This window comes from Choloepus didactylus, chromosome X, assembly GCF_015220235.1.
Source record: "Choloepus didactylus isolate mChoDid1 chromosome X, mChoDid1.pri, whole genome shotgun sequence".
Classification (NCBI taxonomy): Eukaryota; Metazoa; Chordata; class Mammalia; order Pilosa; family Megalonychidae; genus Choloepus; species Choloepus didactylus.
The window spans coordinates 44,769,935-44,797,639 of NC_051334.1; the positions used below are offsets into that span (position 1 = coordinate 44,769,935).

Genomic DNA, 27,705 nt, shown 5'->3' on the forward strand with positions numbered 1-27,705 from the left:
AAGAGTGCCCACCAGAGTGACCTCTCGTCTCCTTTTGGATTCTCTCTGCCACTGAAGCTTATTTCATTTCCTTTCACATCCCCCTTTTGGTCAAGAAGATGTTCTCCGTCCCACGATGCCGGGTCTACATTCCTCCCCGGGAGTCATATTCCACGTTGCCAGGGAGATTTATGCAACATGCATTAGAAAGAATTACATCAAACTGTTTAAAATGCAAAATGTTACAGGGATTAAATGAATAAGCTTCAACTGTCTAGTAGATGTACTTACCAGAAATAGACCCATCTTTCAGAATAAGGGCTTTTAGATCTTTTGTATATTTCGTGTCATGACAACTATCATTTAAGAATTCCAGATTCTCTAAGTCAAGGATTTCTTTCAATAGCATCTAGTACAGCTATCTGAAGGAACCTCATTGTACCTACATCCACTTCTCAGGTGTTCTGGCTTTTTGTTTGTTTAAATGGGAAATGAAGGCCAAATTTAATCAAGAAGACCCCACAATTGCAGCAAGTCAGTTTGGGTCAGATAATCAATAAGTAATATTGGCTGAGGACTCACTGAGAGAAAACCACCAAAAACACTGGCATCTATAATCTATTTGGGCTGCCCAAGCATACAGATGAGTTCTCAAAGTCACTTGAGCGGGCTCAGTAATAGTTAATAATAATCTCCACCATTTGTTGAGTTCTAGCTATCTGCCAGGTCCTGTGTCTCTAGGCACTTTTGGCCTGGATCATCTCATCTGGCCTAGAAGATAGGTCCTATTATTATCCCCATTTTACAGATGAGGACACTGAGGCACAGAAGTGTTAAGTAATACACCAATGCCACACAGCTCGTAAATGGCAAAGCCAGAATGCAGACTCATGCAGGTTGGCTCCAGAGTCCATGCTCTTGCAATCTAATCTATCCTTTTTACTGTCAGGACAGAGAAGATGGAATGACTGAAAGGAGTGGGGCTCAGTCAGGGAAAGCTTCCTAAAGGCAATGGGTTTTGAGTTGATTTTTTAAGGACCTAGAGTGTATTACCCTTTACTATCGATTACCTCTGCTTTGAGGGTTATCACTGACCACAAGTCAGTAAAAGAAAATAATCTCAGAAACCCGGAGTTGCTAACCCTCTCAGACAGAGGACAAAGTGACCATGGAGGAACCACTCCAAGGTAAGCCTCCCACTACACATCCATAAAATGGAACACCACACAAACACTTAAAATTATGATGTCAATTGATATTTATTGGTATGAGAGATGGCTAAACTACATTGATAAATGTAGTGTGGTAACAGTTAAATGGAAGATACATGTGCCTGTATATTTATAGAAAAAAAAGATGGGAAAGACACATGACAAAACATCAATAGCATTATCCCTGATTGCTAGGATTTCTTTCCTTTTTTATGTTTCAAATTTTTCTGAATTTTTGTATTAATCAAATATTAGTTTCACCATTGGGGGAAAAATACACACCATGAATGCTTTTTCCTTTTGAGGATGGAAAATCGTGTGAAGAGGAGCAAGTGGCACACCCCCAAGGACAAAGAAAAATAACATGTGTGGCAATAACTAGAAACTTTCCACACACCTTTAACTAAACTTATTATAGCACCACCAGATCATAAAAGTTTATTTTCCTTTTCATTGGATAAACTGTAATTACCCCGGCCTCACTGCAGTTAAAATTTATATCTGCTGGGTTTCTGCATGCTTGGGTTTTAAATAGCTCAGTATTCCATGGCTTTACATGTCTTCATGTGAACGTTTCAGACAACCTACCCCACAGACTTAATGTCATGCAGGACACCAGAGTGCCCTGGAGCAACTGCCAGTGTGACCACTAGGCAGTTCCCTGAACCAGCACTCCCAAACCAGGAAGTCCAAGCCTCATCATGCTGACCTCAAAATCTCTGCAGCCACTTTTACCTGCCTTTGCCACATCCCTCTCTTTAGGACTCACCCCACTCTGTCAAAATTTAATGGGTCTCACAAGGAATTAGGAATCCTTTCAAAAATAGCACACTCCATTTTTGTCACTGTGGTAAAATACACGCAGCATGTAAGTTACCATTAGTGATGTTCAGCACACTGACAGTGTTGTGCAACCATCACCATTATCTAGTTCAAGGAATTTTCATCACCAAAAAAGGAAAGCCCATACCCATTAAGCAATCACTTCCTTCCTCCCCCGCCCCATCCCCTGGCAACCACTAATCTACTTTCTGTTTCTATAGATTTGACTATTCTTGATACTGCATATAAATGGAATCATACAATATGTGGTCTTTTGTACCTAGCTTATTTCACTGAGCATAATGTCTTCAAGGTTTATCCATGTTATAACATGTATCGGAACCTCATTCCTTTTTACGACTAAATAATAGTGTGTGTATATACCTCATTTTATTTATCCATTCATCTGTTGATGGACATTTGGGTTGTTTCCATCTTTTGCCTATTGTGAATAGTGCTGTTATGAACTCTGGTGTCCAAACTTTTGTTTGAACACCTGTTTTCAATTATTTGGGGTATATACCCAGGGGTGGAATTGCTGGGTCATATGGTAATTCTATGTTTATCTTATTGAGGAACCACCAAAGTGTTTTCCCCACACTCCATTTTTGCTTAGCATAACCACAGAAACAATGATCATGCATAGCAGCTTTTCCCTACCTAAAACTTCAGGAAGAAGCTGAAATACGATCTGATATAAAAGTTTGATTTTGGTACTTCCTGCTCAATCATTTAAGGGGAATGAGGATGCATTTTAGGAGGGTGACCTCATCAAGATGGCGATGTAAGACATGCCTGGAAAAGTTTTCTCTCAGAAACAATAATAGGGCAAATCCCACTTGCTTGGAAATGTGGAGAATGATAGAGAGAGGAGAGACTCCACAAATGCTGAACAAATAATAATAATAATACTAATAATAATGATAATAATAATAATAAACCAACAAAAAAGAAGGTAGGAAATCTGCAACTCAGACTTGCCAGTCTGGGCATCTCCCCTTCACTCAGCCTCATGTGGCTTAGGAGTCTACACTGCGGCAGCACTCCAGCCTGGGCATGTCCTGCCATGGTCACTCACAGCAGCAAGTTAGAACACCACATATATCCAGGCACAGGAACCCAAAGCTACATAGACCCAGGACAGAGCCCAAGTGGTTGGAGAGCATGTACATAAAAAGGGCCCACAGGAAACAAGAGACCTACGTGGGAACTGTTGGAAAGCAGTGCACACATGCACTCTGCTCTCTAACTGGAGCATCTAAACAAAAAACGGGTGTTTTTAAACACTATTTCCAGTTCCCTGGGGTGGGAGATCCTAATGTGGAAGTTACTGGAGGCAGAGAAGCCTCAGGGAACAAAGGGAAAACTGAACTGCTGTAAGGCAGGGAGGACCCCAGTACTGAAAATTGTAATGAAAAGGGGCACTGAGTGTGGGAGAGCAGCTGGGTAAATCATAGTTGTTGGAAAGAAAATCTGCACACATGAAAAACAAAATAGTATAGGATAATTATTATTATTATTATTATTATTATTATTATTATTTGTTCAGCATTTGTGGAGTCTCTCCTCTCTATCATTCTCCACATTTCCAAGCAAGTGGGATTTCCAGAGAAGGAACAGACAAAAGGAAATATTCTCCTGGAGGCAAAATAATTGCACATAAAAGGGCAATGTTAAAAGTTGCACTGCATATCCATGGTAAGAAACAAGTGCAAAAGATACGAGAAAATCTGAACAAACACAAGCTGCTCTAAAGGTTCAGTATAAGCTGGACCAAGCATTGAAAAAAAGCCTTAACAAACAGTCGGTCTGCAATAAAATTCTAGGCAAGAGGGAGAAACTGCCTTTCAGAGTTAGCACATCAAAATAACGGATGCCCAGACATCAGTAAAAAATCACAAGTCATAAAAGAAACAGAAATATATGGTTTGTTCAAAAGAATTAAAACTTCAGAGGAAACACAGACTTTGGAACAACTATTCAAAGAAGTACAAAAAAACTCCTAAATTAATTCAAGGAGTTGAAGGAAAATATGGATAGAAATAAACTAAATATGAATTCAGAGCTAAAGGAGATTAACATGTTAATGTGTGAACAAAAAAAAAGAATTAAAAAGTTTAAAAAGAAACATAACAGAACTTAAAAGGATGAAAAACACAATAAGGAGATTAAAAATATACCAGAGAGAGAGTTTCTGGTAAGATGGTGGAGCAGAGAATTCCAGGACTCAGTTCATCCTACAAGGAAGCTAGTAAACAGCAAGGAACTGTCTGAAACAACTGCTTGGGGTCTCCAGAGATCAGAACATTGAACAGAATCCAGGGAAGAGTGGAAGGAAGAGACTGATACGCTGCAGTGAAGTACTATGACTAGAACTCTCCATGCTACAGAGGCTGGTGCCCATTCCCCACCCTTGTGGCAGGACACCCCAGGATCCAGTCCGTGGTAGGAAATAAAATTCTTCCCTAACAACAGAGAGAGACATGACTAAGCACCAATTGAAGGCAGCTATAGTTTCAACAAGCCCAGGACAGAAAGAAGCTGGAAGCCTCTTTTTCAACCCATTCCCAACAGAGACAGAGTGCCTTCTTGGGGCTGCAGAGAACAGTTTGCTGAAGGATGGCTCTTCCCCAAGAAAAGGGTGGGGGGTGGGGGGCATGTCCCAGCACTGCTTGTGGCTTTTGATTAGGGAATTCCGATGGCTGGGTCCTGACTTTGTGCTAGGTTTTCAACCTGCTCCAGACAAAAGCAGCCTTCAGCCTCTCTTTCAAATTCACCCTAACAAGGGTGGGAGTCTATTGAGACTTAAAGGCACAGTGCCACCTTAAGATTGTGGGGGAGAATTGGCTGAAGAGCACCATCAGCTGGTTAGGCCAGGAAAGCACAGATTGGGAGAGCTGTCAAAGAGAAGGTTGGCATCCTTCCAGGTCTCCTCTCCAAGTCACTATGGAATCCATCTATGCCGCATTCATGGGTCCCTGACCATGTTTTAATGGGGAAATACTGATTTGAGAAAGTCCTATCCAAGGTGACCTTCCTCCCAGAATTTGCCCTCCAGGAAAAAGAAGTATAAAAGCATCTCAAAAGAGACAATGAAAGGAGTGTAAAAAACTATAGAGGAAAATCAGAAACAAGTAGAACAGATCAACAGTCCAGGAGAAGGAACAGGGGAAAGGAAGCTTTCTCCTAGGAGTGAAACAATTGCACAGATAGTGCAGTCTCAAAAACTGCACCATAAGAAATCAAGAAAACAAGTCCATTTACAATAGCAACCAAAAGAATCAAGTATTTAGGAATAAACTTAATGAAGGCCACAAAAGACCTATACAAAGAAAACTACAAGAAACTGCTAAAAAAATCAAACAATGAAAAAATGAAAAAAATCATTTTCAAGAACATACCGTGTTCATGGATTGGAATGTTAAACATAATTAAGATGTCAATTCTACCTAAATTGATTTTTAGATTCAATGCAATACCAATTAAAATCCCAACAACTTACTTTACAGAAATACAAAAACCAATAACCAAATTTATTTGGAAGGGCAAGGTGCCCAGAATAGCCAAAAATATCTTGAGAAAGAGGAATGAAGTGGGAGGTCTCACACTACCTGACTTTGAAGCATATTATGAAGCTACAGTGCTCAAAACAGCAATGGAACTGGCATATGGATAGATACACCGACCAAGGGAATTGAATTGAGTGTTCGGAAATAAACTCTCACATCTACAGACAATTGATCTTTGATAAGGCAGTCAAGTCAAAGCAACTGGGACAGAGCAGCCTCTTCAATAAATGGTGTTTGGAGAACTGGATATCCATTTCCAAAAGAATGAAAGAGGACTTCTATCTCACACCTTATACAAAAATTAACTCCAATTGGATCAAAGACCTAAACATAAGCACTAAGACCATAAGACTCTTAGAAGAAAATGTAGGGCAATTTCTTAAAGATCTTGTGATAGGAGGTGGTTTCTTAGACCTTACACCCAAAGAACGGGCAACCAAAGAACAAATAGACAAATGGGATCTCCTCAAAATTAAACACTTTTGTACATCAAAGGACTTTGTCAGAAAGGTAAAAATGCATCCTACACAACAGGAGACAACATGTGGAAACCACATATCAGATAAGGGTCTAATATCCCGAATATATAAAGCAATCCTACAACTTAACAACAGAAAGACAAACAACCCAATTTAAAAAATGGGCAAAAGACATGGATAGACACTTTTCTGAAGAGGAAATACAAATGGCTCAAAAACATACGAAAAGATGCTCAACTTCACCGGCTATTAGGGAAATGCAAATCAAAACCACAATGAGACATCATCTCACACCTACCAGAATGGCCATTATCCAAAAAACAGAAAATGACAAGTGCTGGAGAGGATGTGGAGAAAGAAGCAGGACTTATTCATTGTTGGTGGGAATGTAGAATGGTGCAACCACTCTGGAAGACAGTGTGGAGGTTCCTCAGGAAGCTAAGTATAGAATTGCTATATGACCCAGCTATTCCATTAGTAGGTATATACTTAGAGGAACTGAAAGGTAAGACACGAATGGACATTTGTAAACTGATGTTTGGGGCGGCATTATTCACAATAGCCAAGAGACGGAAAAAGCCCAAATGTCCAACGGACGAGTGGATAAACAAACTGGTACATACACACAATGGAATATTATGCAGCTGTAAGACAGAACAAAGACATGGAACATATAATAATGGGCATGAACTTGAGGACATTTTGTTGAGGGACAAATATTGTATGGACTCACTAATATGATCTAATATTAATGGGCAAACTTTGAGAGTTAAAAGCTGATAACACAGGCTACCAGGAGATAGAAAGAGGGTAGAAATTGGGCATTTGATGCTGAAGGTCTACAGAATGTTTAGCAGGATTGTATAGATCCAGAAATAGATAGCATAATACTGTGTGATGGTAGCACAATATTGTAACTACACTAAACAAAGATGTCCTTGAGTAAAGCTGAAAGAGGTGGGCTAGGGGCATGAATTACGCCTGAGGTAAAGATAGAAGATAAAGACTGGGGCTGTTTAACTTAGCAAAAACCAGAGTGGTCAATGATTGTGACTAAATGTACAAACATTAAAACTGTTCTTGCATGTGGGAGAACAAATGAATGTCAACCATGCAGAGTGTTGGAAAGGGGATGGTATTGGGGAAAAAATATAATCAAAGCAAACTGGAGTCTATGATCAACAGTAACATTGTAATATGCTTCCATTAAATATAACAATAGCAATATACCAAAGCTAAATGTGTATGAGAAGGGGATATAAGGGAGGGATATGGGATTCCTGGTAGTGGTGTTGTTGTCTGTTGTCTGACCCTACTATTATATTGTATTGTATGATATTTTATTTTTTGTTTTATTATTTTTTATTATTCATTAAAAAAATTATTTTTCGTTGTAATCAATATGTTCAACTGCTGACTGAGGTGATAATTGCACAACTGTATGATGATACCATTAACAACTGATGGTACATTGTGGGTAATTATATGGTATATACCTCTATAAAACTGTATGGAAAAATATAAACAGGGATAAAATTCCTGGTGAAAACACGGAGAGAGGGATGTATGTATTTACTGTTGGTTAAGAAGCAGAAGGGTTTAGCCTTTCTGGAGGACAGTGGGGTGGTTCCACATGAAGCTAAGTATGTGGCTGCCTTGAGGTCCTGCTACCTCATTAGGGGACATTTACTTGGAAGATCTGAGAGCAGGGACATGAATGGACATTTGCACACTGGTGTTTATGGAGGCAGTATTCATGATTTGCAATGGGTGGAGGTGGCCTAAGGGTACATCAACTGAGGAACAGAATGGTGAACTGTTGTGTGTGCATACAATGGAGTATTGAGCAACTGCAAGAAGGAGTGAAGCTGTGAGACACAACAAGGTGAATGGAACCTGTAGAGAGCATTTTGAGTGAACTATGCCAGAAACAAAGGCAAACACTATAATGCCTCGCCAATATGGACTAACTACAATGCGTAAACTCAGAATTGAATCTTAGAGCACAGCTTATCAGGGGAATGCTTATTGTAACGGTCCCTAGACTGTAAGCTCTTATAGCAGTCACATCTATTCCTGAGTTGTAATGACTATCTCCAAATTCTGAGATGCTGCACCCTTGGTGTATAACCTGATTGATCCCTGGAACTTCGGGTATCTGTGTGACACCTGAAACTCAGAGCTAGAACTTTGCAGATATGAATGTCAGTATTAGCACATATAGCAGCTGTTTAAAAAGCTGAAAAAGAGAGCAGACTTCAACTAGAGATATGAATGAAGCAGATGTGGTCAGGACTAGGGCAAATCGGGCTAAAGGATAAAGGACAATACTGACTGCATTTTAAAACTTCAAATTCCATGTGAGACCAAGGGAAGAGATGTTTAGCTGGTGTAAGATCTATATTCCCTAAACAATTTAATTCATACGGTTTGTTCAAACACCATAATTACATGGAACTTTTAATAGGAAGTGAGACCTGGTAGGTTTACATAGGTTAGTGTGAAATAGAGACACATCCCAAAGTAATTTGGACAGGGAATAAAAATATATATGCAGGGCCTCCTTGAGGAGCTGGGGGAAAATGCAGAGGTGTTGGGCTTCCTCACACCTGGATTGCTGCTGATGTTGTCACAAACATTGAGGACTGGCGGTTTCATGTGTCGAGCCCTCCAACACAGGACTTGCCCTTATGAAGTTTGTTACTGCAAAGGAGAGGCTAAACCTACTTATAACTGTGCCTAAGAGTCTCCCCCTGAGTACCTCTTTGTTGCTCAGATGTGGCCCTCTCTCTCTAGCTAAGCCAACTCGGCGGGTGAACTCACTGCCCTCATCCCTATGTGGGTTCTGACACCCAGGGGTGTAAATCTCCCTGGCAACACGGGATATGACTCCCAGGGATGAATCTGTTCCTCACATCATGTAATTGAGAACATCTTCTTGACCAAAAGGGACATGTGAAATGAAATGAAATAAAGTTTCAGTGGCTGAGAGATTCCAAATGGAGCCAAGAAGTCACTCTGGTGGGTATTCTTATGCACTGTATAGGTAACCCTTTTTTAGGTTTTAATGCATTGGAACAGCTAGAAGTAAATACCTGAAACTATCAAACTGCAACCCAGCAGCCTTGACTCTTGAAGATGATTACATAACAATGTAGCTTACAAGGGGTGACAGTGTGATTGTGAAAGCCTTGTGGATCATACTCCCTTTATCCAGTGTATGGATGGATGAGTAAAAAAATGGAGACAAAAAACTAAATGAAAAATAGGGTGGGAGGGATAGATGATTTGGGTGTTCTTTTTTGCTTTTTTTTTTTATTCTTATTTTTACTTTTTCTGATACAAGGAAAATGTTCAAAAAAATAGATTGGGTGATGAATGCACAACTGTATGGTGGTACTATGAACACTTGACTGTACACTTTGGATGATTGTATGGTATGTGAATATATCTCAATAAAACTGAATTAAAAAAAAAAAACTGCATCATATATCCAGAACAAGAATCAGATGATAAGAGCTGAAAAAGTCTGATCAGTTAAACACAGTCTATTCTAAAGGTCTATAATAAGCTGGACCAAGGGTCAAAGAAGTGACTTAACACAAATCCAATCAACAAGAATACCCTAAGCAAGAGAGAGAAACTTACCTCCAGAGTAAACTCATCAAGATAATCAGATGCCTAGACACAAGCAAAAAATCACAAGCCAAACTAAGAAACAGGAATATATGGCCCAGTGAAAGGAACAAATTAAAACTTCAGAGAAGACACAGAAATTGGAACAACTAATCAAAGATGTTCAAACAAATTTACTAAATCAATTCAAGGATATGAAAGAAAATATGGCCAAAGAGATAAAAGATTTTAATAAGACACTGTGTGAGCACAAAGAAGAATTTGAAAACATAAAAAGAAACATAACAGAAATGATGGGCATGAAAGACACAATAGAAGAGATTAAATATACACTAGAGGCATACAACAGCAGATGTGAACAGGAAGAAGAAAGAATCACCAAAGTAAAAGACAGGACAGTTGAAATCTTATAGACAGAAAAACAGAGGAAAGAATGGGAAAAATTAAGCAGGGTCTCAGGGATGTGAATGAAAGCAAAAAGCACACAAACATACATGTCATCAGTGTCCCAGAAGGAGAAGAGAAGGGAAAGGGGGCAGAAAGAATATTTGAGGAAATAATGACCAAAAATTTCCCAACTCTTATGAAGGACATAAATATACATGTTCAAGAAGTGCAATTTACGCCAAACAGAATATATCCTAATAGACCTACTCCGAAACACATACTAATAAGAATGTCAAACAACAAAGCTAAGGAGAGAATCTTGTAGGCAGCAAGAGAAAAGTGATTCATCACATACAAGGGAAATGCAGAAAGATTAAGTTCCAGTTTCTCATCGGAAACCACAGAGGGGAGAAGGCAGTGGTATGATATATTTAAGATACTGAAAGAGAAAAACTGATAGCCAAAAATTCTTTACCCAACAAAACTCTTCTTCAAAAATGAGGGAGAGAAGTGGGGCAACATGGCAGCATAGGGAGATGTAGAATTTAGTTAGTCCCATAAAGCAACTAGTAAATAGCCAGGAACAACTAGAAAAAAGTCTGGAACAACTACTGGGGGGAGATCCGTGACTGGACAACGATGTATACCAGTCTGGAATGGGTGGAACGGCTGAGATCGCAGCACAGAACTGTAAGTAAAACTCCCCAAACTGCAGAGCTGGTGCTCCTCCCCCACTGGTACAGCAGACAGAGTTGTAAAACATAGCTGGGGAAAAAAGAAGCAGTCCCTGCTGGGAGGCAAGGTAATATAGCTCAACCAAGCTCCAACCGCAGTTTTAATCAACAAATTTGGGCTACTGAATACATGCTATAAGCACAGATAAACCAAGAGCAAGCAGGAAAGGAACCCGGAGGTTTATCCTGGCAGAGAGGAGGCAAGGCTGACAGGAAAAAAAATACATAAATAAATAAAAACACAGGATTTTGGAGTCTGCTGAGCTCAGAATACTGGAAAATGGCTGTGTCCAAGAAAAAGGGCACACAGAACTGGATACCAAATCCGGTTCTTGCCTGGTGAACTGGAGGGCTGGGGACTGGCTCTGAAAGGGGGACTTCTTGCTTTTGTCCTTTTTTTTTTGTCTCTGATTCTAAGTAGCTCATTAGAGAAAGCCTCAGCAGTTTCAATTGTCAGCACTCACCCAGGCAAGGGTGGAGTTAAGATAGAGAGTCAAAGGAAAAACTCAAGAGACAATTCCCTAAAGGGCTTACCTTCTCTAAGAAAAGGGGGGGAGCAGGGCTCAGCGTAAGTGGAGGCCCTCCCTCAGAAAACTCAGACCCCAGGGCCTGGGCAGAGGGGGAGGCAAAAACAGCCTAAGCTTGGCTTCCTTCACCATTGGTCCCTGATCAGGACAGGGTCCACTGAGAATTAAATACACTGCACCTCTTTATGCTGGTGAACTGTGGGCTGACAAGTGCCACCTGTTGGGCAGGATAGGAAAAGCATAGAGTCTAGAGGCCTCACAGGAGATTCTGACAATCTTCTGGGTCTCAGCCTCAGGGAAATCTGATACGGAATACAGCCTCCTCCTGAGACCTGGGCCGCTCTGGTCTGGGAAAATCTGATTGTGGTAATCAAGGAAACCAGATGCCTAGATAACAAAAAATTATAAATCACACTAGGAAAAATGAAGATATGGACCAATCAAAGGAACAAACTTGCACTTCAACTGAGATACAGGAATTGGAACAACTAATTATTAATCAAACAAATCTCCTAACTCAATTCAAAAATCAAATCAATGAGTTGAGGGAAGATACGGCAAAAGAGATGAAGGATATAAAAAAGATATTGGGCAAACATAAGGAGGAACTCGAAAGTTTGAAAAAACAATTGGAAGAAATTATGGGAATGAAAGGAACAATAGAGGAGATGAAAAACAAAATGGAGACATACAATAGGAGATTTGAAGAGGCAGAAGAAAAGATTCATGAAGTGGAGGACAGGACAGCTGAAGTCCTACCCACAAAAGAACAGATAGGGAAAAGAATAGAAAAATATGAGCAGGATCTCAGGGAACTGAATGACAACATGAAGCACAAAAATACACATGTCATGGGTGTCCCAGAAGGAGAAGAGAAGGGAAAAGGGGCAGAGACAATAACAGAGGAATTAATCACGGAAAATTCCCCATCTCTTATGAAAGACATAAAATTACAGATCCAAGAAGCACAGCATAACCCAAACAGAATAGATCCGAGTAGACCAACTCCAAGACACTTAATAATCAGATTATCAAATGTCAAAGATAGAGAATTCTGAAAACAGCAAGAGAAAAGCAATCCATTGCATTCAAAGGAAGCTCAATAAGACTATATGCGGATTTCTCAGTAGAAACCATGGAGGTGAGAAGGCAATGGTGTGATATATTTAAGACACTGAAAGAGAAAAACTGCCAACCAAGAATTCTATATCTGGCAAAACTGTCCTTCAAAAATTAGGGAGAAAAAAAATTAGGGAGAGTTTAAAATATTTTCAGACAAATAGACACTGAGAGTTTGTGAACAAGACACCTGCTCTACAGGAAATACTAAAGGGAGCACTACAGGCAGATAGGAAAAGACAAGAGAGAGAGGGGTGGAGAAGAGTGTAGAATTGAAGACTATCAGTAAGGGTAAAAAGAGAGAGAGAAAAAAATAGAAATAAAATAAGATACAACATATAAAATTCAAAAGACAAAATGATAGACAGTAGACATTACATTGAGTGAAATTAGCCAGAAATAAAAGGACGGATATTGTATGGTCTCACTAATATGGACTAACATTGATGAGCAAAATTTGAGAGTTGAGAACACAGGTTATCAGGGGATAGAAAGAGGTTAGAAATTGGGCATTTGATGCTGAAGGAGTACAGAATGTTCAACAGGATTGATTGCATAGATCCAGAAATGGAATGGACAGCATAATAGTGTGTAATGGTAACACAATACTGTAAATACTCTGAGCAAAGATGAATGTGAGTATGGTTGAAAGTGGAAGCCTAAGGGCAGGTATGACACCAGAAGGAAAGACAGAAGACAAAGACTGGGATTGCATAACTTAGCAAAACCTGGAGTGGTCAATGATGGTGATTAAATGTACAAATATAAGAATGTTTTTAAATGAGGGAGAACAAATGAATGTCAAAATTGCAAGGTGTTGAAAATTGGATGGTATAAGGGAAAAATACAATCAATGCAAACTAGAGTGTATAGTTAATGGGAACATCATAAGATGTCTCTATTAATTATAACAAAGCCAATATACCAAAGCTAAATGTCTGTAAGAGGGGGATAAAAGGGAGTGATATGGGATTCTTGGTGGTGGTGATGTTGTCTGACCTTTTCATTGTATTTTATTTTTATTTTTCTTCTGTCTTTTCTATTTTTCTTCTTCATATTTTTTATCCCTTTCCACTTTCTTTGGGGAAGACATGGGAATGTCCTCATCTAGATTGTGGAGGCAAATGCATAATTATGTGATTATACTGGGAATCACTGATTGTTTACTTAGGGTGGATTGCATGGTATGTGAATAAAACTATTTCAAAAATAAACAGAAGGATACAAGTGCTGGAGAAAATGTGGAGAGAGGGATGTACTTATTCCCTGTTGGTAGGGAAGTAGAATGGCACATCCCAGCTGGAGGGCAGTGTGGTGGGTCCACAGGAAGCTAACTATGGGGTTGCCATATGGTCCTGCAACCCTGTTATTGGGTATATACTTGGAAGAACTGAGAGCAGGGACATGATTAGACATTGCACACTCGTGTTTATGGCACCCGTATTCATGATTCACAATGGATGGAGCTGGCCTAAGGGTACAATGACCGATAAACATAATGGCGAACTGGTGGTGTACACATACAATGGAATACCAAGTGGTGGCAAGAAGAAATGACGTTGTGAGGTATGCACCTAAGTGAACGGACCTTGAGGACAGTATGTTGAGTGAAATAAGCCAGATTTGAAAAGACAAACATTATAATGCCTCACTAATATGGACTAACTACAATGTGCAAGCTCTGAGAATTGAATCTGAGAGCACAGGTTATCAGGGGAAGGCTTATGGTAAAAGTTCCTAGACTGTAAGCTAGAAACACCTATTCATGAGTTGTAATGGTTATCTCTAAATTCTGAGAAGCTGAGCTGGACAGTCCCTGTAACTTTGGGTATCTGTATGATACCTGAGACTCAGAGCCAGAGTTTGGCAGCTATGAATGTCAGCATTATCCCATACAGCAAATGTTAAAAAAGCCGAAAAAGGGATCAGACTTCAATTAGAGATATGAACAAAATGGACTTGATTAGACCTAAGGTAAACCAGACTAAATGGAAAAGGATGATATTGACTATGTTTTAAAACCTCAACTTCTGTGTAAGACCAAAGGAAGAGATGTTTATTTGGCGCAAAATCTATACTTTCTGTAGCACGCTATATAATTTAACTTGTTTGGTCAGTTTAACTTGTAAGTTCCATAATTACATGGAACCTTAAATAGGGGGTGATATCTGATTGGTTTGTACAGGTTAGCATGAAACCCCAATACATCCCAGAATAATTAGGGAAGAGAATAAAAAGTATTTGCAAAGTCCCCTTGAGGACCTGGGGGAAAATGTGGAAATATTAAACTTCCCCACCCGGGGAATTCCTGATATTCTCGCAAGCATTGGGGACTACCATTGTAGTAGGCCAAGTCCTCAGTCTTGGGGCTTGCCCCTATGAAACTTGTTACTGCAAAGGAGAGGTTAAGCCTACTTATAATGGTGCCTAAGAGTCATCCCCAGAGAACCTCTTTTGTTGCTCAGATGTGGCCTGTCTCTCTCTAAGCCCACTTGGCAGGTAAACTCACTGCCCTCCCTACTAAGTGGGACATGACTTCCAGGGGTGTAAATCTCCCTGGCAACGTGAGACCTGACTCCTGGGAATGAGCCTGGACCTGGCATCATGGGATTGAGAAAACCTTCCTGACCAAAAGGAGAAGAGAAATTAAACAAAATAAAGTTTCAGGGGCTGAGATCTCAAATGGAGTCAAGAGGTCATTCTGGAGGTTATTCTTATACATCATATAGATATCTCTTTTTAGTTTTTAGTGTACTAGAAGAGCTAGAAAGAAATACCTGAAACTGTTGAACTGCAATCCAGTATCCTTGATTCTTGAAGACTACCATATAACTATATAGCTTATACAGCATGTTTGTGATTGTGAAAACCTTGTGGCTCACACTCCCTCTACCCAGTGTATGGACAAATGAGAAAAAAAAAGGGGGGGGGACAAAAAGCAAATGAAGAATAGGTGGGAAAAAGGAGTATGAAATATTTTGGGTGTTCTTTCTTACTTCTATTTTTATTTTTATTCTTATTCTTATTTTTTGGAGTAATGAAAATGTTCAAAAAACTGATTGTGGTGATGAATCCACAACTATGTGATAATACTGTGAAAAACTGATTGTACACTTTGGATGATTGTATGATATGTGAATATATCTCAATAAAATTGCATTAAAAAGGAAAAAAATGAGGGAGAGTTTAAAATATTCACAGATAAACAGAAACCAAGAGAGTTCATCAACAAGAGACCTGCCCTACAAGAAACACTAAAGAATGTTCTGCAGGCTGAAAGGAAAAGACAGGAGGCTTGGAGGAGAGTGTAGAAATGAAGATTGTCTGTAAGGGTAACCAAGAGGATAAAAAATGAGACAAAAATAAGGTATGACATATAAAAGCCAAAGGATAAAATGGTTGAAGTAAGTACTGCCTTTACAGTTTAATAACATTGGATGTTAATAGATTAACTCCCCAATCAAAAGACACAGATTGGCAAAATGGATAAAATAAGAATGATCCTTCTATATGCTGTCTAAAAGAGATTCATCTTAGATGCAAGGATATAAATAGGTTGAAGATGAAAGGTTGGAAAAAAGAAATTCCACACAAACAGTAACCAAAAATATGCTAGGGTAGTTATACTAAGCAGACAAAATAGATTTTAAATGCAAAACTGTTATAAGAGACAAAGAAGGAAACCATATAGTAATAAAAGGGCCAATCCATCAAGAAAAAATAACAATAAAAAATACTTATGCATCTAACCATGGTGTACAAAATACATGAGGCAAACACTGGTGAAACTAACTTTTACTCTAATTTTTATTATTATTTTTTTGGAGTAATGACAAAGTTCAAAAATTGAATGCGGTGGCAAATGCACAACTATATGATGATACTGTGAAGAATTGATTGTACTCCTTGGATGATTGTATGGTATGTGACTATATCTCAATAAAATTGCAAGGAAAAAATCATGCTTTTATCCACTGAGTATAGACTGTTGAAAAATATCAATAAGTAAGGTATTTTTGTCTCAAAAAAAAACTGAAGGGAGAAATAGACACCTCTACAATAATAGTTGAAGACTTCAATACACCACTCTCATCAATAGATACAACATCTAGACAGAGGATCAATAAGGAAACAGATAATGTGAATAATATGATAAATGAACTAGACCTAACAGAAATATACAGAACATTGCACCCCAAACAGCAGGATATACATTCTTCTCACATGCTCATATATCATTCTCCAGAATAGACCATGTGTTGGGTCACAAAGCAAGTCTCAATCAATTTACAAAGACTGAAATTATACAATGCACTCCCTCTGACCATAATGGAATGAAGCTGGAAATCAATAATAGGCACAGAAAATTGGAAAATTCACACGTATATCTAAGCTAAACAACATACTCTTAAATAATCAGTGGCTCAAAGAAGAAATTGCAAGAGAAATCAGAAAATATCTGGAGAATGAAAACAAGAACACAACATATCAAAACTTATGGGATGCAGCAAAGGCAGTGCTGGGAAGGAAATTTACAGCAGCTAATGCTTACATTAAAGAAGAAGAGAGAAAATCAAAGACCTAACTGCACACCTGGAGGAACTAGCAAAAGAACAGTAAACTAATCCCAAAGCAAACAGAAGGAAAGAAATAATAAAGATTAGAGCAGAAATAAATGAAATTGAGAATAAAAAACAATAGAGAAATCAACAAAACCAAAAGTTGATTTTTTGAGAATATCAATAAAATTGACTAACCCTTAGCTAGACTGACAAAGAAAAAATGAAAAGAAGATGCAAATAAATAAAATCAGAAATGAGAGGGGGGACATTACTAGGGACAGCACAGAAATAAAAAGTCTCATATGAGGATATTATAAACAACACTATGCCAACAAATTAGACAACTTAGATGAAATGGACAATTTCCTACAAACACATGAACAACCTACACTGACTGTAGAAGAAATAGAAGACCTCAACAGACCAATTACAAGTAAAGAGATTGAATCACTCATCAAAAACCTCCCAAAAGAGGAAAGCCCAGGACCAGATGACACAGGTGAATTGTGCCAATCATTTCAGGAAGAATTAATACCTATCCTGCTCAAACTCTTCCAAAAGATTGAAGAGGAGGGAACACTAAGTAACTCATTCTATGAAGCCAACATCACCCTAATATCAAGGCCAGACAGAGATACTACAAGAAAAGGAAACTACAGACCAATTTTTCTAATGAATACAGATACAAAAAAATCCTGAACAAAATACTTGCAAGTTGAATACAACAGCACATTAAAATTATTTTACACCATGATCAAGTGGGTTTTATCCCAGGTATACAAGGGTGTTTCAATACAAGAAAATCAATTAATGTAATACAACACATTAACAAATCAAAGGGGAAAAACCACATGATCATCTCAACTGATGCAGAAAAGGCATTTGACAAAATCCAGCATTCCTTCTTGATAAAAACACTTCAAAAGATAGGAATAGAAGGAACTTCCTCAACATGATAAAGGGCATATAAGAAAAACCCATAGCTAACATTGTGCTCAAAGCTTTCCTTTTATGAGCTGAAACAAGACAAGGATGTCAACTCTCACCACCATTAATAGAATTTGTGCTAGAAGTTCTAGCTAGAGCAATTAGGCAAGAAAAAGAAGAGGCATTCAAATTGGAAAGGAAGAAGTAAACCTTCACTATTTGCAGATGACATGATCTTCCACAGAGACAGTCTTGAAAAATCTACAACAAAGGTACTAGAGCCAATAAATGAGTTCAGCAAAGTGGCAGGATTACAAGATCAACACACAAAAAATCAGTAGTGTTTTAATACACTAGTAAGAAGCAATCTGAGGAGGAAATCAAGAAAAAGATTCTTTTCCAATAGCAACTAAAATAATCAAATATCTAGGAATAAATTTAAGCAAGGATGTGAAGGACTTGCACACAGAAATCTACAAAACATTGCTAAAAGGAATCAAAGAAGATTCAAGTAAATGGAAAGACATTCCGTGTTCATAAATTGGAAGACTAAATACCGTTAAGATGTCAATTCTACCCAAATCAATTTATGGACTCAATGCAATCCCAATTAAAATTCCAACGGCCTACTTTGCAGAAATGGAAAAGGCCAGTTATCAAATTTATTTGGAAGGGTAAGGGGCCCCGAATAGCCAAAAACATCTTGAAAAGGAAGAAAGAAGTTGGAGGACTCACACTTCCTGACTTTAAAACATATTACAAAGCTACAATGGTCAAAACAGCAATAGTATTGTCGTAATATAGATATATTGACAAATGGAATAAAATTGAGAGCTCAGAAATATATCCTCACAACCTTGGTCAATTGATTTTTGACCTTTCTGCCAAGTCCACTTGACTGGGACAGAACAGTCTCTTCAACAAATGATGCTGGAAAAACTGGATATCCATTTGCAAAAGACTGAAAGAGGACCCCCATCTCACACTTCATAAAAATTAACTCAAAATGGATCAAAGATGTAAATATAAGAACCAGGACCATAAAACTCCTAGAAGAAAATGTAGAAAGCATCTTCAAGAGCTTGTGGTAGGCAATGGTTTCTTAGGCTTTACATCCAAAGCATAATGAAAAAAATAGCTAAATGAGACCTTCTCAAAATTAAATATTTTTGTGCTTCAATGGACTTTACCAATAAAGTGAAAAGGCAGCCTACTCAATGGAAGAAAATATTTGGAAACTACATATCAGATAAGGGTTTAATATTTAGAATATATAAATAAATTCTGCAACTCAACAAGAAAAAGACAACTCAGAATATGGGCAGAAGACTTGATTAGATAATTTTTCAAAGGGGAAATACAAATGGCTAAAAAGCACATGAAAAGGTGCTCAACGTCACTAGCTATTAGGGAAATGCAAATCAATACCACAATGAGATAACATTTCACACCTACTAGAATTGCCACTATAAAAAAACAGAAAATTACAATTGTTGGAGAGGATGTGGAGAAACAGGGACACTCAATCTCTGCTGGTGGGAATATAAAATGCTACAGCCCCTTAGAAAACAGTGCGGCAATTCCTCAGGAAGCTAAGTACAGAATTGCCATATGATCCGGCAATCCCAGTACTAGGTATATACTGAGAAGAACTGAAAGTAGGGATGCAAACAGACATTTTCACACCGATGCTCATAGTGGACTTATTCATAATTGCCAAAAGATGGAAGCAACCCAAGTGTCCATCGATATATTAATGGATAAGCAAAATGTGATATATACATATAATGGATTATTATTCAACTGTGAAAAGGAATGAAGGTCTGATACATGTGACAACATGGATGAACTTTGAAGCATCATGTTTAGTGAAATAAGACAGACACAAAAGGACAAATATTATATGATCTCACTGATATGAAATAATTTTAGTAAGCAAATTCATTGAGTCAGAAACTAGAATACAGGTTACCAGGGGCTACAGAGAGGGTAGGTAATGGGGAGTTAAACTTAATTGGTACAGAATTTCTGTTGGAGTTGATGTTAAAGTATTGGTAAGGGAGGATGGTGACAGAAGCACAACTTGGTAAATGTAATTAACAACACTGAATTATATATTCAAATGTGGTTAAAGAGGGGAATTTGAGGTTGTATACATGTTACTAAAATAAAAATTTAAGAAAACATAGGAATGTACAACACAATAAGCTCTAATGTAAACCATGGACTATAGTTAATAGTACAATTATAAAAATATTCTTTCATTAATTGTTACAAATGTACCACATTAACGCAAGGTGTCGATAATAGAAGAGATATTTGGGAAGTCTGTATTTTCTGCATGATTTTTCTGTAATCCTACAGCTTCCTAATTAACAAAATTATTTTAAAAAAATAAAAAAGAAACAGTAGAAAGTTAAACCAAATCATGGGATTTTGCAAGCCAGGTGTTTTAGTTTCCTAGTGCTGCCATAACAAAGTACCACAAACTGGGTACAGAAATTCATTGTCTCACAGTTTTGGAAGCTAGAGGTTTGAAATCAAGGTGTCACCAGGGTTATGCTTCCTATGAAGTCAGTAGGATTCTTTTGGTGACTTGCTGGCAATCTGTAACTCAATCTCTGCCTCATCACATGGCTGTCTTCTCTCAGTCTCCTACTGATGGTGTCTAATTTCCCTCTCCTTATAAGGACATCTGTTATATTGGATTAGGACATACTCTAATCCAGTTTGGTCCATCTTAACTGGTAATATCTTCATAGACCCTATTCCAAATAGGATCACAGTCACAGGACTGAGGATTAGGACTTGAACATATCTTTTTGGGGGATACAAGTCAATCCATAACACCAGGTTGTGGATTATTTGGCAATTTAATTAACTCCATTTAGTAAGTTTCCAGTCCATTCCGATCATGCCTAGTCATAGTTTTCAAGTCTCAAGACTGTGGTCTTGTACTTATTGGGCTTTGAGCTCTCCTAGTCCCTTCTAGTTCAAGTTAATGGCAGCCTCTATGAGGCTGGAAGAAATTCTGGATTTGGGAGAAAAGGCAACATCCTCTATCCTCTCTCTGTCCTTCTCTGCCAGAAGTTTGCTGTCTCTGAAAGACCAGGTATCTCTTTTATTTCCTGATAAAGTTGGAATTAGTTTGAGGTACAGAAGCAGTTGGCATTTTTAACCTGACATAGTTAATCCTGAAGAAAGCATCATCCTTAGCATCTCTGCTCACCGACTACCTAGCCTTATCCAGAGTTGATTTTTCTCATGTATGACTTTGCTGAAAGTAGCAAGAAGGAGCCAGGAAATACCAATATTCTTTGGTGGTACCTCAGAAAATAAAGTATAGAATTACCATATGACCTGGCAATCCCACATCTAGGTGTATATCCCAAAAGAACTGACAGCAAGGACTTGAACAGATATTTGTACATCAATGTTCATAGTGGCATTTTTCACAATTGCCAAAAGTTGGAAGCAATCAACAGATGAATGGATCAACAAAATACAGTATATACACACAATGGAATATTATTTGGCCATAAAAAAAGAATAAAGTTCTGATACATGCTACAGCATGGATGAACCTTGAAGGCATCATGTTGAGTAAAACAAGCCAGACACAAACAGACAACTAGTATATGACTTCACTTATATGAAATATCTAGACCATGCAAATTCATAGAGACACTTCTTTACCTTTATGTATTTCATATTGCACTGACCTTCTGGCACTAATATTTTATACAGATCATCACAGTATTATTTACTTAATCTTATAAGGGACGCTGCCATTATTTTCTCTCAGTCTTGGTAACTAAAGTCATAAAACTCGAAAAAATGTGAAACTATTCTACAGTATTGAGATAATTATGCAGAATCTTGAAACATGAACTATTTTACAGCTTTCATTCAAGTCATCCAGTCAAGTAGTACCAAATCAAAACTTCATTTTAAAGCTCTGAATCTCAGGATCTTTTCTTATGTATTGAATTGATAGAGTCTAAGCAATGTCTTTCAAGCAAACCACCACCAACAACAAAAAATAGTTTCAGCACAAACAAGGGCTCAAGAGCCTAAGCCTTAGACCCTCAGGTATACAAGAAAATCTAGGTGAGCCTAAATTAAACCAAGCAGCAGTTTTGATAACAAGCAGGTAGTGTGATTTATCATTTCCTTCAATTTGATATTCATCAAACAAAACGTGTTTGATGGAAACTCTAAGTCAATTTGCTGCACATACACCCACAACAGGCTCTTAACAAGCCTACTGGAAGTTCTAGTGCCACTTCCTCTACTCAGAAGCCTGGCACACCTGATCACATCCTACACTCCCTGAGGGTTTTCCTTATACTTGTGGACCTAAACTGCCCTTACAGGCAGAAAAGGGTCTTCTCCGAACCCTGCTCTACCACCACTTGCATCCCAGCTGTTTGACTAGTCCATTGCCATATAGTAGTGGGTGGTAAGAGACTGCTGGTAGAATATGTGTCAGAGGAAGGAGAGCTGAAAATATTCATCTAAGTGGGGCCAATTCAAATGGATGACCAAACAGATTTTGCTACAGGCCTAATGGTAGTCTGAAACCATTTACAAAGCTCTTCTACCTCATTGGAGAACAACGCCACGACATACGGCCACTTAGGCTGTGCACTGTCCACCTTCAGAGAGTATCTTCCGAGATTTATGATGCAAATGATGCCCTCTGGAGTTGTGTGACATGGTGGACTTGTCAGAGAGGCCAAGGAACTCCGGAGAAAAAGGGGGAAAAAAAAAAGGGTCACCACAGGCTATAAGAAAATCATTTATTAGGTCACAACCCTGTTTTCAATTGGAAGGCAGTGTGGTTTCATAGGGAAAATGCAGGCTTTTGAATTACACAGACCTGGACTAAAATTCCAGCCCCACTAGTAAATGGGAACTTTGGGATATTACTTCACTCCTCTGAGCCTCGGTTCCTTATCAGTGAAATTGGACAAGCCCGCTTGCTTCATAGAACTCTGTTTTACCACAGGAGCCAGGACGAGTTTATTAAAATGTAAGTCAGATTATGTCTATCCTTTATTCAAAAGCTTGTGAGGGCCTGCCATCTCTCTCGGAGCAGAACCCAGTCCTCTTGATGACCCATGAGGCCTCACATGATCTGGTACCTCCTCTGCTCTCTCTCTGACTTCATCCCAGAATGATCCTCCCCTCCTTTCCCCCACACCAGCTATAAACTGCTCTCCTTGCTCTTCCTCAAACAAACCAGGCACCTTTTAACGTCAGGGTCTTTTCCCTCTGCCTGGAATGCTCTTCCCCAAAGAGAGTCACAGTTTGGCCCTTCACCTCCTGTGGGGTGTCCTCTCATCTGCTTAGATGTCATCTTTTCAGTAAGACTTTCTCTGACCATCCTATTTAAAAGGGAACATTCCACTACAACTTTGACATTCCCTAACCCCTTCCCTGTTTCAGTTTCCTCAGTAGCATTTATCATATTCTAAAAAAGAATATAATTTACTTGTGTATTATGTATATCATTTTAATCACTCCACTAGAATGTATGTTCCACAAAGGACAGGGATATTTGTCCATTTTGTTCAGTACTAAATCCCCAGCACCTTAAATAGTCCCTGGTAATAGTAAGTGCTCAATAAATAGCTTGTTGAACAAATGAAAAGTGAGGCTTAAGTTAGCAAGGTATTAAAGCTATTTAACGTAGCACCTAGAACTATGAATGTTCAACACACAAGGGCAATTTTTATTATTCTCATCACCCCACAATGGAGACAATTTCAAGTTATTTAGACTGCAAGCAAGTTTATCTTTGAGAAATGTGAAATGTTCTTGATGAATCTGAAACCTTAGAATTTCTCTGCAAAGAGTAAAAGGAAAATGGCATACTTGTTTTAAATAGTCACATTCAGAAGTCTGAAATGATAAAGTAAACTCTTGGCATGCCTTCCTTACACAATGGATATAATTAAAAATCTTCACATACACTTAATTTTTAGAAATCAAATTACATGCCCCCTTTCACTCTCTATTACATATAAAGATGCTCTACATTCATTTTGATCATTAATTGGCAATATCACCTAACAGCATAGCTTTAAATTCCTCTAATTTCTGCCAAGTTGTTAATGACCAGAAAGCACACTGAACCTTGAAACAAATTTTCTGAAAACTAAAGAAACTCTTGACAGGATAAATAATTACTGCCAAATTTATCTGCTTTGTAAATTGATTTTTAAAAAATATATTTTCTTGAAGAGGAATACATCTGTATTTAAAATCATTGGCCCTTTTTTCTCATTCCAAACAAATGCAAGCAGCTTCTAGCTTTCTATTACTGCAGTAATCTTCATTTCATATAAAACCTATGGCTTTTCCTATTTTGACATGTAGTGGAATGTACAAGGTAATTTTAATTTATTAAGTTTGAAATCCAGTATGTCTTAGTGCACTCTACTTTGGGACTGTTTAAGTGTAGCCAAAAAAAAAAAAAATGAGATAATTCATGAAGTTAAGAGCAATTGCTGTACATTATTAACAATCAATTATTCATAGACATATGATTTTAGAAATCCTCTAAACACTCATCTATATTTTCTCTACAATTTGGTACAATATGCACTTAAGCTAGAGCAACAGTGTTCTGTTTTGATTCTTTTTTTTAAATAGTGTCAAATATTTTTTGGTAACAGAAAATGGGAGTACGGATAATGCTTCTTAACTTGCAGTATGGTGGGAAGGGGCAAATATTCATTTCATGTCTATGCAAAATTATTCATTTTCTACCACCTCCCTTTTCATTAACACCCATCTGGTGGTTCAGAGATCATTGGTCTCCAAACAAACCCCACTTATGTGGCTTTTGTTTTTAACTTTCTCACTGGTTGCCGGATGTTTTAGAGGACTGCAAGGCCATACAGAGCTCTGCAACAACCGGAAACTTTACACAGAGGGCAACCCCATGTAAACCCACAAGTGCTTACTGATCACACAATGGGCTGAATACAAGACAGGCCTGTGTCCTCTGGGTGCTTACAATCAACTTAGTACTCCAACACTTACTCATATCAAATAATTCTGAACAGTATATCAGAATCTCAATTATTTCTGAACACACATTTTAAAAAGAAAATGTATTAACTTTATGCTATTTTGAAAGGAATACATTTCCAATTACAGAGAATTTGGATAACAAATAAAGGTAAGAAAAAAAGAAAAATCATACCACCACCCCAATATAACCAAGTAAACATTCTGGTATACTTCTTTGCAGTCTCTTTTCAATGAATGGGTATTGTAATTGTCTTTTTTTCCTTAATATTTATGAACATATTTTATACCCTGCTTTTTTCATTTGACTAACAGAAATTTTCCATGTTATCACATTTTCTTCTGAAACCTAAAATGCTAAACCCTACTTCTCTTGTTGGATATTTCATGTTTTTTTTTTCAAATTCTAATATAAATAACGCCATGATGAACATCTTCATGCATAAACATCTGTCTGTATTTAAAATTATTCCCTTAGGATAGTATTCCAGAAGGACAATAATTGGGGCAAAAGAAAGGAACATTTTAGAGGATCTTGATACATGGTATTAAGCTGCTTTTACCACCACCACCACAACCACCAACCACACCAGCCACCAGCAAGGAGTGAGAGCTCATAGCAGTGGGCATTATCATTTTTTAAAGTGTTTCCTAATTTGATAGGTGAAAACGATGTCTCATTTTAATCAACAATTATTTGAGTAGTAATGAACTTAAAATCTCTTCCTTTTATTTAAGAAATTCTATTTCTTCCATTGTGTTTTGTATGCACATATCCCTTACCTATGTATCCATTCATTTTTCATTCATTCATTCATTCATCCAACAAACACTCATTGAGTACTAACTCCATGTCAGGCCACATCAACTGATGGAGAAGGAGAGAGAGGGAAATGGACTAAATTTGACCCCTAGGGTGCCTGCACCTTAGAGTTAATCACAATCCAGTGGGAAAGATAAGCCAACAAAGCAGAAAAAGGAATGCAGTAGAAAGTAGAAATCCATATGCTGATATGGTCATCTATAAAACAGAAATGGCTCTAAATCAAAAATTAAATAAATATGCTCGTCTATTAAGTGTTTCACATTTCTACTTGTAAAACATAAAGGAAAAATGAGCAGGAGTCAATTAAGATAAAAAGAAATGGGAAGGCTGGTTGTCAATCACAAACCTAAATTCCCTGCTGTTTCAGGGACCCCAGCTGAACTTCCCCCTCAGGGAGGGAGAGTGAATGACTCTGGCAGGCCCTGGAGCACAGACCCTCCCAAGTCACAGAAGGGTCACTCCAGAGTCTAGTTTGCCCAAAGCTAATTTGCAGCAGTGGTGATTAACCACAGCTATAGCGACTTCATACCCAAGCTTACTGTAGAAGAGAATTAAAACTACATAAGGGCAGCAGGTACAACCAGAGCGGTGGTCTCCATAACTCAGGTGAGGGGGTGAGCTTTGCCCCAGTCATTTCCATCCCCTCTTTGGGATACTGCATTGCTGATTTCAATTCCACCCCACCCCCCATTCATGCCCTTTCCCATATGACTTTGCTATTGTCTTTTAAAGGGGCACGATTTATTTCCCTGCTTTTTGACACTGGGGTCAGCTGCGAGCCCTGCCTTGGCCAACAAAAAGTGTGCCAGTTTTGAGCCTAGGTCCCAAGAGGCTTTCCGTATTTCTCATTCCCTGATTGCGCTTCTGCTATCACCAAGAGAATGGCATGCCCAGGTTAGCCTGCTGCTCCCTGGAGGAGGATGAAAGACATGTGGAACAAAGTCACCCCAGCTGAGCCCAGTCCAGATCAAATGACCCCTGGCCAACCCGCAGATGTGAGCCAAACAAGTGCTTATTTGGCATGACACCAAAATGTCGAGGTTATTTATTACGCAGCAAACTAGTAGCAATAGATGATTGATACACTCTCCCAGGCCCACCCTTCTTGCACTCTCCTTCTACTGTCCTTCTTCATCCAGAGGTCAGAAAGAAGGATCATCACACCCCAGGCTAAGCTGGACCTCAGGAACTTGGGCATCTGGACCATGGCACAGAGAATGCCCCTGGCAGAAATGTTTTGGCAGAACAGTATTTTGCTGAGATCATTTTCTGAGGAATGCTGTCAGAAACTGCCACCCGGAGCTCATGCCTGGGTATCCTGTGGGCACCCACCCTACCAGAGGGTCCTCTCTGTGGGTGGCCAATGGAGGATGTCTTTCTTGGGCTCTGTATTAGGATTTCTTCTCCTAAGCAACTGGCTGTTTTTTTAGGAACACCATGAACCCTGTAACTGATCATGGTCCCCTATTTTGTGCCGACCTCTAGGAAGCTCAGAGACAGCTCTGTGGCTGACCTTTAATAAATTCCCATGACTTTACAGAATACAGTCTGGGTATCAACCTCACTCCAAGGTCCACCTTTCTTTCCTACTTTTATTTTCTAATTTACTTTTATTATCTGCATATCCATTGTATGTGTAAATTGTTTGCATCTGAAATAAGGCAAAATATAAGTAAATGTAAAAATACATTTCATAGTGAGAAAAAAAATTGAAGGGGTATATACCCAGAAAGCTTTATTTTTTAATCCTACCCAACTGCCCTCATTCCAGAAAACAGCCTTCTGGAAAGGGCAAAGTATAGAAATAAGACTTAATTGAGAACTAAGACCTCAAGGTTGGTAAAGACAGCTGCTGGGCCTTCCAGGGACACAGCAGATGCTATCTA

The 27,705-nt window shown here is 38.4% G+C and overlaps 1 protein-coding gene across 4 annotated transcripts in view; it reads right to left on the reverse strand.

Moving 5' to 3' along the window:
- Positions 1–27,705, reverse strand: part of EFHC2 (EF-hand domain containing 2) — a 343,223-nt gene that overhangs the window by 44,674 nt on the left and 270,844 nt on the right. The gene's annotated exons all lie outside the window — the stretch shown is intronic.